Source organism: Trichosurus vulpecula, chromosome 1 (genome assembly GCF_011100635.1).
Source record: "Trichosurus vulpecula isolate mTriVul1 chromosome 1, mTriVul1.pri, whole genome shotgun sequence".
Lineage (NCBI taxonomy): Eukaryota > Metazoa > Chordata > Mammalia > Diprotodontia > Phalangeridae > Trichosurus > Trichosurus vulpecula.
This window is the reverse complement of record NC_050573.1, coordinates 25382804-25391961: the sequence shown is the minus strand read 5'-3', so window position 1 is coordinate 25391961 and position 9158 is coordinate 25382804. Positions and strand designations below refer to the sequence as shown.

The 9158-nt window shown below is 45.1% G+C and overlaps 1 pseudogene; it reads right to left on the bottom strand.

Moving 5' to 3' along the window:
* Positions 1 to 3711: 3711 nt before the first annotated feature.
* Positions 3712 to 4213, bottom strand: LOC118851963 (annotated as a pseudogene).
* Positions 4214 to 9158: the final 4945 nt, after the last annotated feature.

The following is a 9158-nucleotide window of genomic DNA, read 5'->3' as shown; positions in this document are numbered from 1 at the left end:
TCTCTCTCTCTATCCAATCATCTATCCCATTATCTCTCTGGGTCTGCTGTTGATCTTTGTTCATTTATTTGTATATGCATTTATTCTTATGTGTTTAATATTATTTATTTAAAGTGTTCATTGATTTTGTCCATATTTTATACGTACTTATATCATGCATATTATGTCCCTTGAGAGAAGGTAAGCTTCTTGAGGGAAGAGCCTGTTTCATTTACATTTTTACATCCCCAGAGCCTGATTCACAGTTGGTGTTTTTTCATAGGTTTAGAATGGCAAGTGACCTTGGAAGTCATTAAGTCCAAATCCTTTCTTTGGGAGAAACTTGAAGTGACTTGCCCAGGGTCCCACAGCTAGTAAATATTTGAGGAACATTTGAACTCAGGTCTTCCTGACTCCAGGCTCAGTATTCTATCCACAATACTTACACTTGCTGGTTGATTGGAGATGGGCCATCCAAAGAGGATCAACTAGAGTAAGTTTGTCTAATGCCTGGGAAGGGCCAGCCTACATCGCACCTCTCTAATACTGAGGCTCACCCAAGTGAGCTGTGCAAATTCTTTGCTATGGGCTCTATGTTCTGAATACAGGCATATTGACATATGTCTGACTGTAAATAGAGTGCAATTAAACATCATTCACGGATGGCAAGGCCTTCATAGCATGCTGAATAATCATTGGTCCTGGGGAAGATCTATAGACAAGAACATGGAGGAGAGGAGAGAATGCTGAAGTGTCTCTCCGTAACAATCTGGACAAATTGTACACTGTGTTATCGTGACTGTTAAGCTTCATGGTACAGTGTGCTCAATAAAAGGGACAAGGAACAGTGGGATTTGGGGGAAATGTGGGTGTGTGTACAAGCTCACACATACGGATAGGCACATGCACACATAATCACACAGAGACCTTACTAGGAACTCTTTCACCTGGGGCAAAAATGGACTCATAGGAGAAAAAATGGCAAACAGCTCTGAAGGGGGGGGGGGGATCCATTCATCAGAGGGTTCAGCCCATAACTGCACATGGAATAGGGCAGACTGGAGGAAAGGGACACCAAGAGAATTGAACTCTAGGGTTTGAAGTTGGGCCAAGTAAAGTTGGGGGTTTGTGTGTGTGGCATTGACCCAACAAAGGTTCCCCCAAGCACAGGGACCTTTGTTTCTACCACCACAGGGAAGCGCTTGCCTCCTTGGGAAGAAGCAAACCACCATCTCTCACCCACCCCACTCACATGTAGGTTCCCTGGTCACTTTGTCCCAGTTACACTCCTGTTTGTTGACTCAAAAGCACACACAAACATCCATCCTACACAAAAACCACACTCCCTTCCCAGTGGCACTGACTGAATCACACCAAGAATCAATCAATCAACAAGCATTTATTAAACACCTAGGTGCTGGGATTACAAGACATAAATAAAACATTTCTTGTCCACAAGGAGCTTGTTCACAGATAAATAAATACAGTCAAGTCAAATCAAATCAACCAGAATTTATTAGGTGTTTACTATTTGCCAGGCAGGGAAGCTAAGGGATAAAATGGATCAAGTGCTGGAGCTGGGGTCAAGAAGACTTGAGTTCAAATCTAGCCTCAGATACTTCTATATTAGGAAGGCAGAATTTATGATTTCAAAGAGAATCTCATATGTGCCTAAAAGGTCCGGAACCGCAGGATATAAGGAATTCTCTAGGCAGAAGGCAGGAGAACTAAAGCATGTATTTACACTCCACAGTAACAAGCCCACAAACCAGCGTCCCCATCTTGATATTTTCATCAAAAGCTTCCAGGCCCAATAAGTCTGCCTTATAAGGGTAACCAGGAGGCCACAAAGAAGCGAGATGGTATAAGGCAAAATCGTATACATGCTTCCTCTCTACGGTAAGAAGATTACCCACTAGCCTCTAGTCAGCTCTGCTACCGGCAGCTCAGCTTCGGCTGTAGGCGTCTCTAGCTCCAACTGGAAAAGGAAAGGAGGATCTTCAAGCTGTCCTCTCCCCTCTTATAGAGTTTTTGACATCATCAAGCGCCCCCTGAACAACCAGGGCCGATTGGTTCTTGACTTGGCCCCTCCCCCTAGCGTAGACCACATTAACACACCTCCCCTCAGCCAGCCCCATGACTCATCACACAGGAAGCTCTCCGGTCCCTGGCATGGTCGCTGGGCCTCCTGCCCCGGAAGAGCAAGCCCCAGCGTCCAGGGAAGCTCAACGAGGCAAGCTGAGGCATTCAAAGAAAACAAAGTCCATTCTGGCTACAACTTCCTAGCTATGTGACCCTGGGCAAGTCATTTAACTCAGTTTGCCTCAGTTTCCTCATCTGTAAAATGACCTAGAGAAGGAAATGGAGAACCACTCCAGATAGATACAAAAGAAATACACTGGGAATTGGGAATATGGCTGGGTGTTACCAACAATGTGAGGTCTTCAAGGCTCCTTGAAAAGGTAGCACTTGAACTGACTTTTCATTTCAAGGAAGTGGGAGTTGAAGGAGAGTATTCCAGACATGAGAAGACCTATCATGACATAATGAAAAACAGGCTGGACTTGGTATCAGAAGATCTGGGGTCAAATCCTGACTCTGATGCTTGCTGGCTCTGTAGACTCAGTTTTGTCATCTGTAAAAAGGAACAAAGGGCAGTCTTTAAGGTCTCTCCCAGCTTGAAAGCCTGAGATTCTGTGGAAAGGTTAATATACTGTTATAGACTGGTGACTGCCAAACAGGGGCCAGGAAACAGGTGCAGTGCGAGTTCAGACAAGGAAGCGGGGAATCAATCAATGCATCCATCACCCGGTATTTATTAAGCACCTGTGATGGGCCAGGCACTGGTCCAGGGGATGCGGCCATCCACTGGGGCTCACTCCTTGGCTATGATGTCTTCAGGTAGGCCATCGGTCACAGGGAGGCTCCTGTCAGAGGCACAGTGAGCCAGGCCCAGGGACAGCTTTAGACTTGGAGAACCCTGGAGCTAGTGTCTGAGATTTCCCCAGGGAAGCCGAATCAGTTGCATGCCAGCTGTGAGCAGTAGGAATGAGTTTGAAGCTTCCTATCAGAGCAGGAAAAGGAAGCAGGTGAGCAGAGGGCAGGCTGTTGGCTAAGGAGAGATGATGCTACAGATGAGGAGAGCCTCTGCCCCTCTGGCTTCTGGGAGGAGAAGCAGAAAGAGGACAAGAATGCCTCTGGACATAGAAGGAGCCCCAAATTCCCCAAATCCTGAACAGGAAGGCCTGCCTGAGTGACACAGTCACTGTTAAATGATGGAGTTGGTCTGGATAGTTTCTACAGGCCCTTCCAGCTCTGACATCCCCTGCTCTGAGGCCCATTCCAGCTCTGACAGTTCCTGTTCTCAGGCCCCTCCCAGTTCTGATATCCTCTGTTCTAAGGCCCCTGCCAGCTCTGACATTCCCTGCTCTGAGGCCCCTCCCAGCCCTGACAGTTCCTGTTCTCAGGCCCCTATCCTCTGTTCTAAGGCCCCTGCCAGCTCTGACATTCCCTGTTATTTCTTTAATAAAAAAAAAAAAAAAACTTTATTTATTTATACATTAATGTTGAGGGCTGAACTAGAGCTTAAGAAAAGGAAGAAAAGGAAAACAGTCTATGATACAGAGTCCTGTACAGAAGAGAGAAGACGAAGAAGACAGGTTATGAGGAAGGGGAAAAAGACAGATACACACACACACACAAGGTGAAGGAAGGTAGGCTGAGCAGACAGGGTCAGGACTCTTGGCTTGCCACCTACTTCACGTAGGTTTCCAGCAGGTACTTTTTAAAGGCTTTAGGGTTTGTCCAAAGTCCAGCAGCATGTGTGTTCCATGGGCTGTCAATGTTGGGTTCTCCCAGCAGGCTCTGGATGGATAGCAGGATGCTCCTGACATCGTACAGAGTTGACCACTTGTCCTTGAGGATGTCCAAACAGATATTACCTTGGTTGTCCACATTAGGATGGTAACAAGGTATGACAAATTTCACAGTGGGAGCATTACATGAGTAGCCACCTGGGAATTCCAGGGAGAGCTTATACCTTAGGTCTTCATATACTGTCCCAGCTGCCCCATAGATAGTCTCAACTCACTTGAAGAGATGGTCTGACTCTGGGAAGGCAGAATTTCCTTTGTCTCCAGACATCATTAGGGTCAATTCCTGCTGTAACCTCTTTCCCATGGACTTGCTCGAGTCCCAGTCTTGGCTCCCTTACAGTGGTGGCAGCTGAACTGGAAGTGGCCAGGTGGTGATTCCATGAGGGCATGGGAGACTAGAGATAAAGGAAAGAGAAACCTCCTGGTGGCAACTGCTTGATAATCCCTGTTCTAAGGCCCCTCCCAGCTCTGACATCCCCTGTTCTAAGGCCCCTCTTCCTCTGACATACTACATCTGAAGGACCCTCCAAGCTCTGAGAGTCTGTATTGATAACTGCATTTTGGGGGATCAAGCTTTCTTACAAAATGTTCAAGAAATCTCCCCAACTCTGCAGGGGTTTGGGTCCTATCTCTAAAAACTGCCATGATTCTATATCCTAAACTCCCAGGCACTCCAAGGTGGCTGAGTAGCCTGGAGTCTGTCAGGAGGGCGCAGGCTTTGCTCATCCCTGATTCTTAGCCCTCTAGCAAGGGAGCTGAGCATGATTCTCTGAGAACTGTGAAGGATAAACCACCACCACCCCGGCCTCTTGCTGTCAGAGGGTGAGAGCCCCTCCCATGGAGTGGAACAGCTGCAGGGGCTGGCAGGGGAACAGGAGACCAGGGTTATGGACACTTCATGGCCCTGGATCTCAGTTTCCTCCTCCATGAAGTGGAGGCTAATAATTCGCTCCTGACTTCCTCATGGGCTTGTCCTGAGATTCAGATCAGATGATAAATAGGAAAGCAAGAGCGCTGCACAGATGGGAGGAATTTATTAGCCTTGCATGGAGACTGAGCAGCCCACAAAGCTCCTTATGCCAATCTTGCTGAAACATTCAGAGTCAAATGCAGAGATTCCCCCCACCTAATAATAATAATAAATAGAATTAATCAATTTAATGGATATTATACTAATAATAACTAGCATTTACATAGCACATTGAAGGTTTGCAAAATGCTTTATGTGTCTTATTTTAGTTAATCCTCAAAACAACCCTGTGAGAAAGGTGAAAGTAATATTCTTGTCTTCAGATGAGGAAATTGAGACTCCAACCAGTTAAATGACTTACCTACGGCCCCACAGCTTATATGTGTCTGAGAGAGGATTTGAAATCAGGTCTTCTTGATTCCATCCCTTCCCCATCCACTGTGGCACCCACCTGCCAAAACCCAAAAGGCAAACCAGAGCTGATTATCTTGCTGTAGGAGCAATCAGGCCAACTAGCATATTAGGGAAAGGATTGAGTTTGGAGACAAGGCCCTCAATTTGGTGGCTCAGTGGATGGAGCTCTGGGCCTGGAGTCAGGAAAACTCATTTTCATGTGCTCTAATCTAGACTCAGATGCTTACTAGCTGTGTGACCATGGGCGAGTCACTTCATCTTGCTGGCCTCAGTTTCCTCATCTGTAAAATGAGCTGGAGAAGGAAATGGCAAACTTCTCCAGTATCTTTGTCAAGAAAACCCCAGATGGGGTCATGAAGAGTCAAGCACAACTGAACAACTTTCAATTCAAATACAGGCTCAGATATTTTTTAACTTGTTAGTAAATCCTTTTATGTCTCTGATCCTCAGTTTCCTCACCAGCAAAATGCAGATAATGGTGCTTATGTTACCTATGTCACAGAGTCATTGTAGGGAAAGTGTTTTGTAATTCGTAAAACCTCACAGGAGGGTATTCTTTGCCTAGAGGACATGGGCCTTTGATTTAGTACAGCCTAGTCAGGTAAGAAGGTAAGAGGCAGCAGAGCAGGATTAGAACCCAAGCCTTCTGACTCTACAACCACTGGTATCAGGAGTCTCTGGAGTCCTGAATCTCCTGCCAAGACCTGGAGGTGACCTTGGGAAGTCACCCATCCAGCCTCCCGCAAAGGATTGAATTGTGGGGAAGGAGACATAAAGACTTGCTATCCTTGCACCTGTCCCTAGAATTCCCAGGCCCAGGGCTATTCCCACCCCTGCTCTGCACCCAGCCACTGGCTGTGCCCATGTATGCCATCCTTTGGCACAGCAGCAAGACATGTCCTAGGCTTTTGGCTTTTTTGGGGGGATAGGTGGGGAACAAAATTTTATCATCATTGGAAAAAGACTAGCAGCCTGGAATGAATGAATAAATAAATAAGAGTGAATGAACAAATGAATGAACATGAATGAATGACTGAATATGCATAAATGACTGAATATGAATGAGTGAATGAATGAATGAATGTATGCGTGAATAGGAGTAAATGAATGAATATGAATGAACTAATGAATATTGAGTGAACTAATGAATATGAGTGAATTAATGAATATGAATGAGTGAATGAATGAATGTATGAGTAAATATGAGTAAATGAATGAATATGAATGAGTGAATGAATAAGTGAATATGAATAAATGAATGATACAAACAAGTGAATAAATGAATGATATGAACAAGTGAATTAATGAATATGAATGAGTGGATGAATGTATGAGTGAATTAATGAATATGAATGAGTGAATAAATGAATGTATGAGTGAATATGAGTAAATGAATGAATGTGAATGAGTGAATGAATGAATAAGTGAATATGAATAAATGAATGAATATGAATGAGTGAATTAATGAATATGAATGAGTGAATAAATATGAATGGATGAATGAATAGGAATTAGTGAATGAATGAATTTGATGAATGAATGAAAAAGTATTTGTCAAGTACTTGTCCTATGGCAATTACTGTCTTAAGAGCTGAGGGTAGAAATAGCCCTCAGGGAGCTCCGGTTCTAACAACAAGAGACCACATATAAAGGAAACAGCCCCCTCAGGGTGGATGGAAAGGTCCGTGGAACTTAGGGGACAGTGGCAGGAATAGCGTGCCCGTGCTTGATGAGGAAGTAGAATGATCACGCTTTCTGTTATTCCCTAGAGAGGGAGCATGAGAAGATCACGAGATCCTAGGTGCAGAGCTGGAAGGGACCCCAGAACCCCAGCATCTAATCTTCTAGATGAGCAGTGAGTCCCAGGGAAGCGAAAGCTGACAAAGTTCACACGGTGTTGAGTGGCTGAGTCAGGATTTGAATCCACTACCTCTGATTGCAGATCCAGGATTCTGCTCACTGCATCATGCATCCAGACCCCCTCCTAAGAGCTACCCTCCCCATTAGAATCCTTTCCCCATAGGCTTTTTTCTCTTCTTCTGAGTAGTTCCAAAGGCCTCATATTTCAGCCTCCTCATTTGTTTTCTGGGCCCCTAATGAGCTGGTACAGCAGGCAGCCTGACTGATGGATGTAACAGCCAGCCCTTTTTCCTTAACATCCTGTGGGAATGTCAGCAATTGGAGGTGGGGGGAGGGGGCTGTATTTTCTCCAGCTCTAAAGATAGCATTGGTCAGGCCAGACAACTCCCTTGAATGGCAGGTCATATGATTTATAGCATCAGTCAATCAACATACATTTATTTAGCACCTACTATGTGCCAGATGCTATGTTAGGGTCTCAGAATAGAAAGATAAAAGCAACAGTCCCTTAAAGGAATCTGTAAGCCCTCAAGGGAGATCATATGCACATATGTAGGTATTTGTGAGCACATACAGAACAGATACCAAATAGAAAGGCCTCAAGCTGAAGGGAGAGCTTTAGCTTTGAAGGAAGCCAAGGATCTCCAGAGTTATAGATGAGGAGGGAATGCAGTTCAGGTATGGGGGACACCTGAACAAAGGTGCAGAGGTGGGAGATGGAGAGTTTTCTGTGAGCAACAGCCAAAAGATCATGTTGGCCTGACCTTAGCGTATGTAGTGTGGGGGTGGGGTGAATAAGTGATTGGAGCCTAGGTTTCAGGGCAGAAGGGACCTTCCTGGTTGTCAAGTCTAATCTTCCTGTTTTACAAAGAGGGAAACTGAATCCCAGAAGGATTAGGTAAGAGCTTGGTATGGTGGATTAAGCCCTAAATTTATAGGTGAGAATCCTGGCTCTGTTCTTTACCATCTATGTGACCTTGGCCAAGTCATTGCCCTACTCTTGGTCTATATGTCCTTATCTGTGAAACAAGTGGTTCTTTCTAGAGAATCTTGAAGGTCCTTTCTGGTTCTAAATCCAATGATTAATCTTAAATGGCTTGCTTTGAGTAACCTAAGATAGAACTATCAGACACAGGACTCAGACTCTGGTTCTCTCATTCCAAATCCAATAATCCTTCTACCTGGGCAGACATAGAGGGCTTTAAACCACCTGTGTTTTCCTGCTCCCACCCTCCATTTGGCACCCATTTCTTCACTGGTCTTCCCTGACATTAACAGGGATCCCTGGATGGGAACCCAATTTGGAATCCTAGCCCAGCCCCAGACAGCTTGACCCGGGACATAGTCACCCAATTGTCTGCCTTCCCTTCTCTGGGCCTGTTTCTTCCTCTGCAAAAGCATGGACTCTAACTGTCCCTTCCAGGTTTCAGTTCCTGACCCTTTCCTGTGAAAAACTCAGAGCCAGGAAGTGGCTACTGAAGCCTCAGGCTGAGCACTTCACTCTCTGAGTACAAATTCCTCGGGCTCAGTCTGTGGAGGGGAACTTCCTTCCTATCTGTGCTTTCCATGAACAGGCTATCTAGGGGGAAGGAACCTGAAGAGATACCTGCAAACTTCTGACCCAAAATTTTTGTTCGGTCTTTTTCTATCATGCCTGACACTTCATGGCCCCATTTGGACCTTTCTTGCCAAAGATGGTGGAGTGGTTTGCCATTTCTTTCTCCAGTTCATTTCACAGATGAGGAAACTGAGGCAAGTTGGGTTAAGTGACTTCCCTAGGGTCACTCTGCTAGTAAATGGCTGAGGCCAAATTCAAACTCATGAAGATGAATCTTCCTGACTCAAAGCTCAGCATTCTATCAACTGTACCACCTGGAGTCCCTAACTAGGATTACTGGAATTACAAGTTGGGAAAATCTAGTAGAGTGTAAGCTCCTTGAGGGCACAGACTATATTACAGGATTGTAGCCATAGAGCTCTAGATTTAGGGATTAGTCCAACTTCCTCATTTTTTGAGATGAAGAACTGAGGTTAAATGAGTTACCTTAGGTCACACAGGT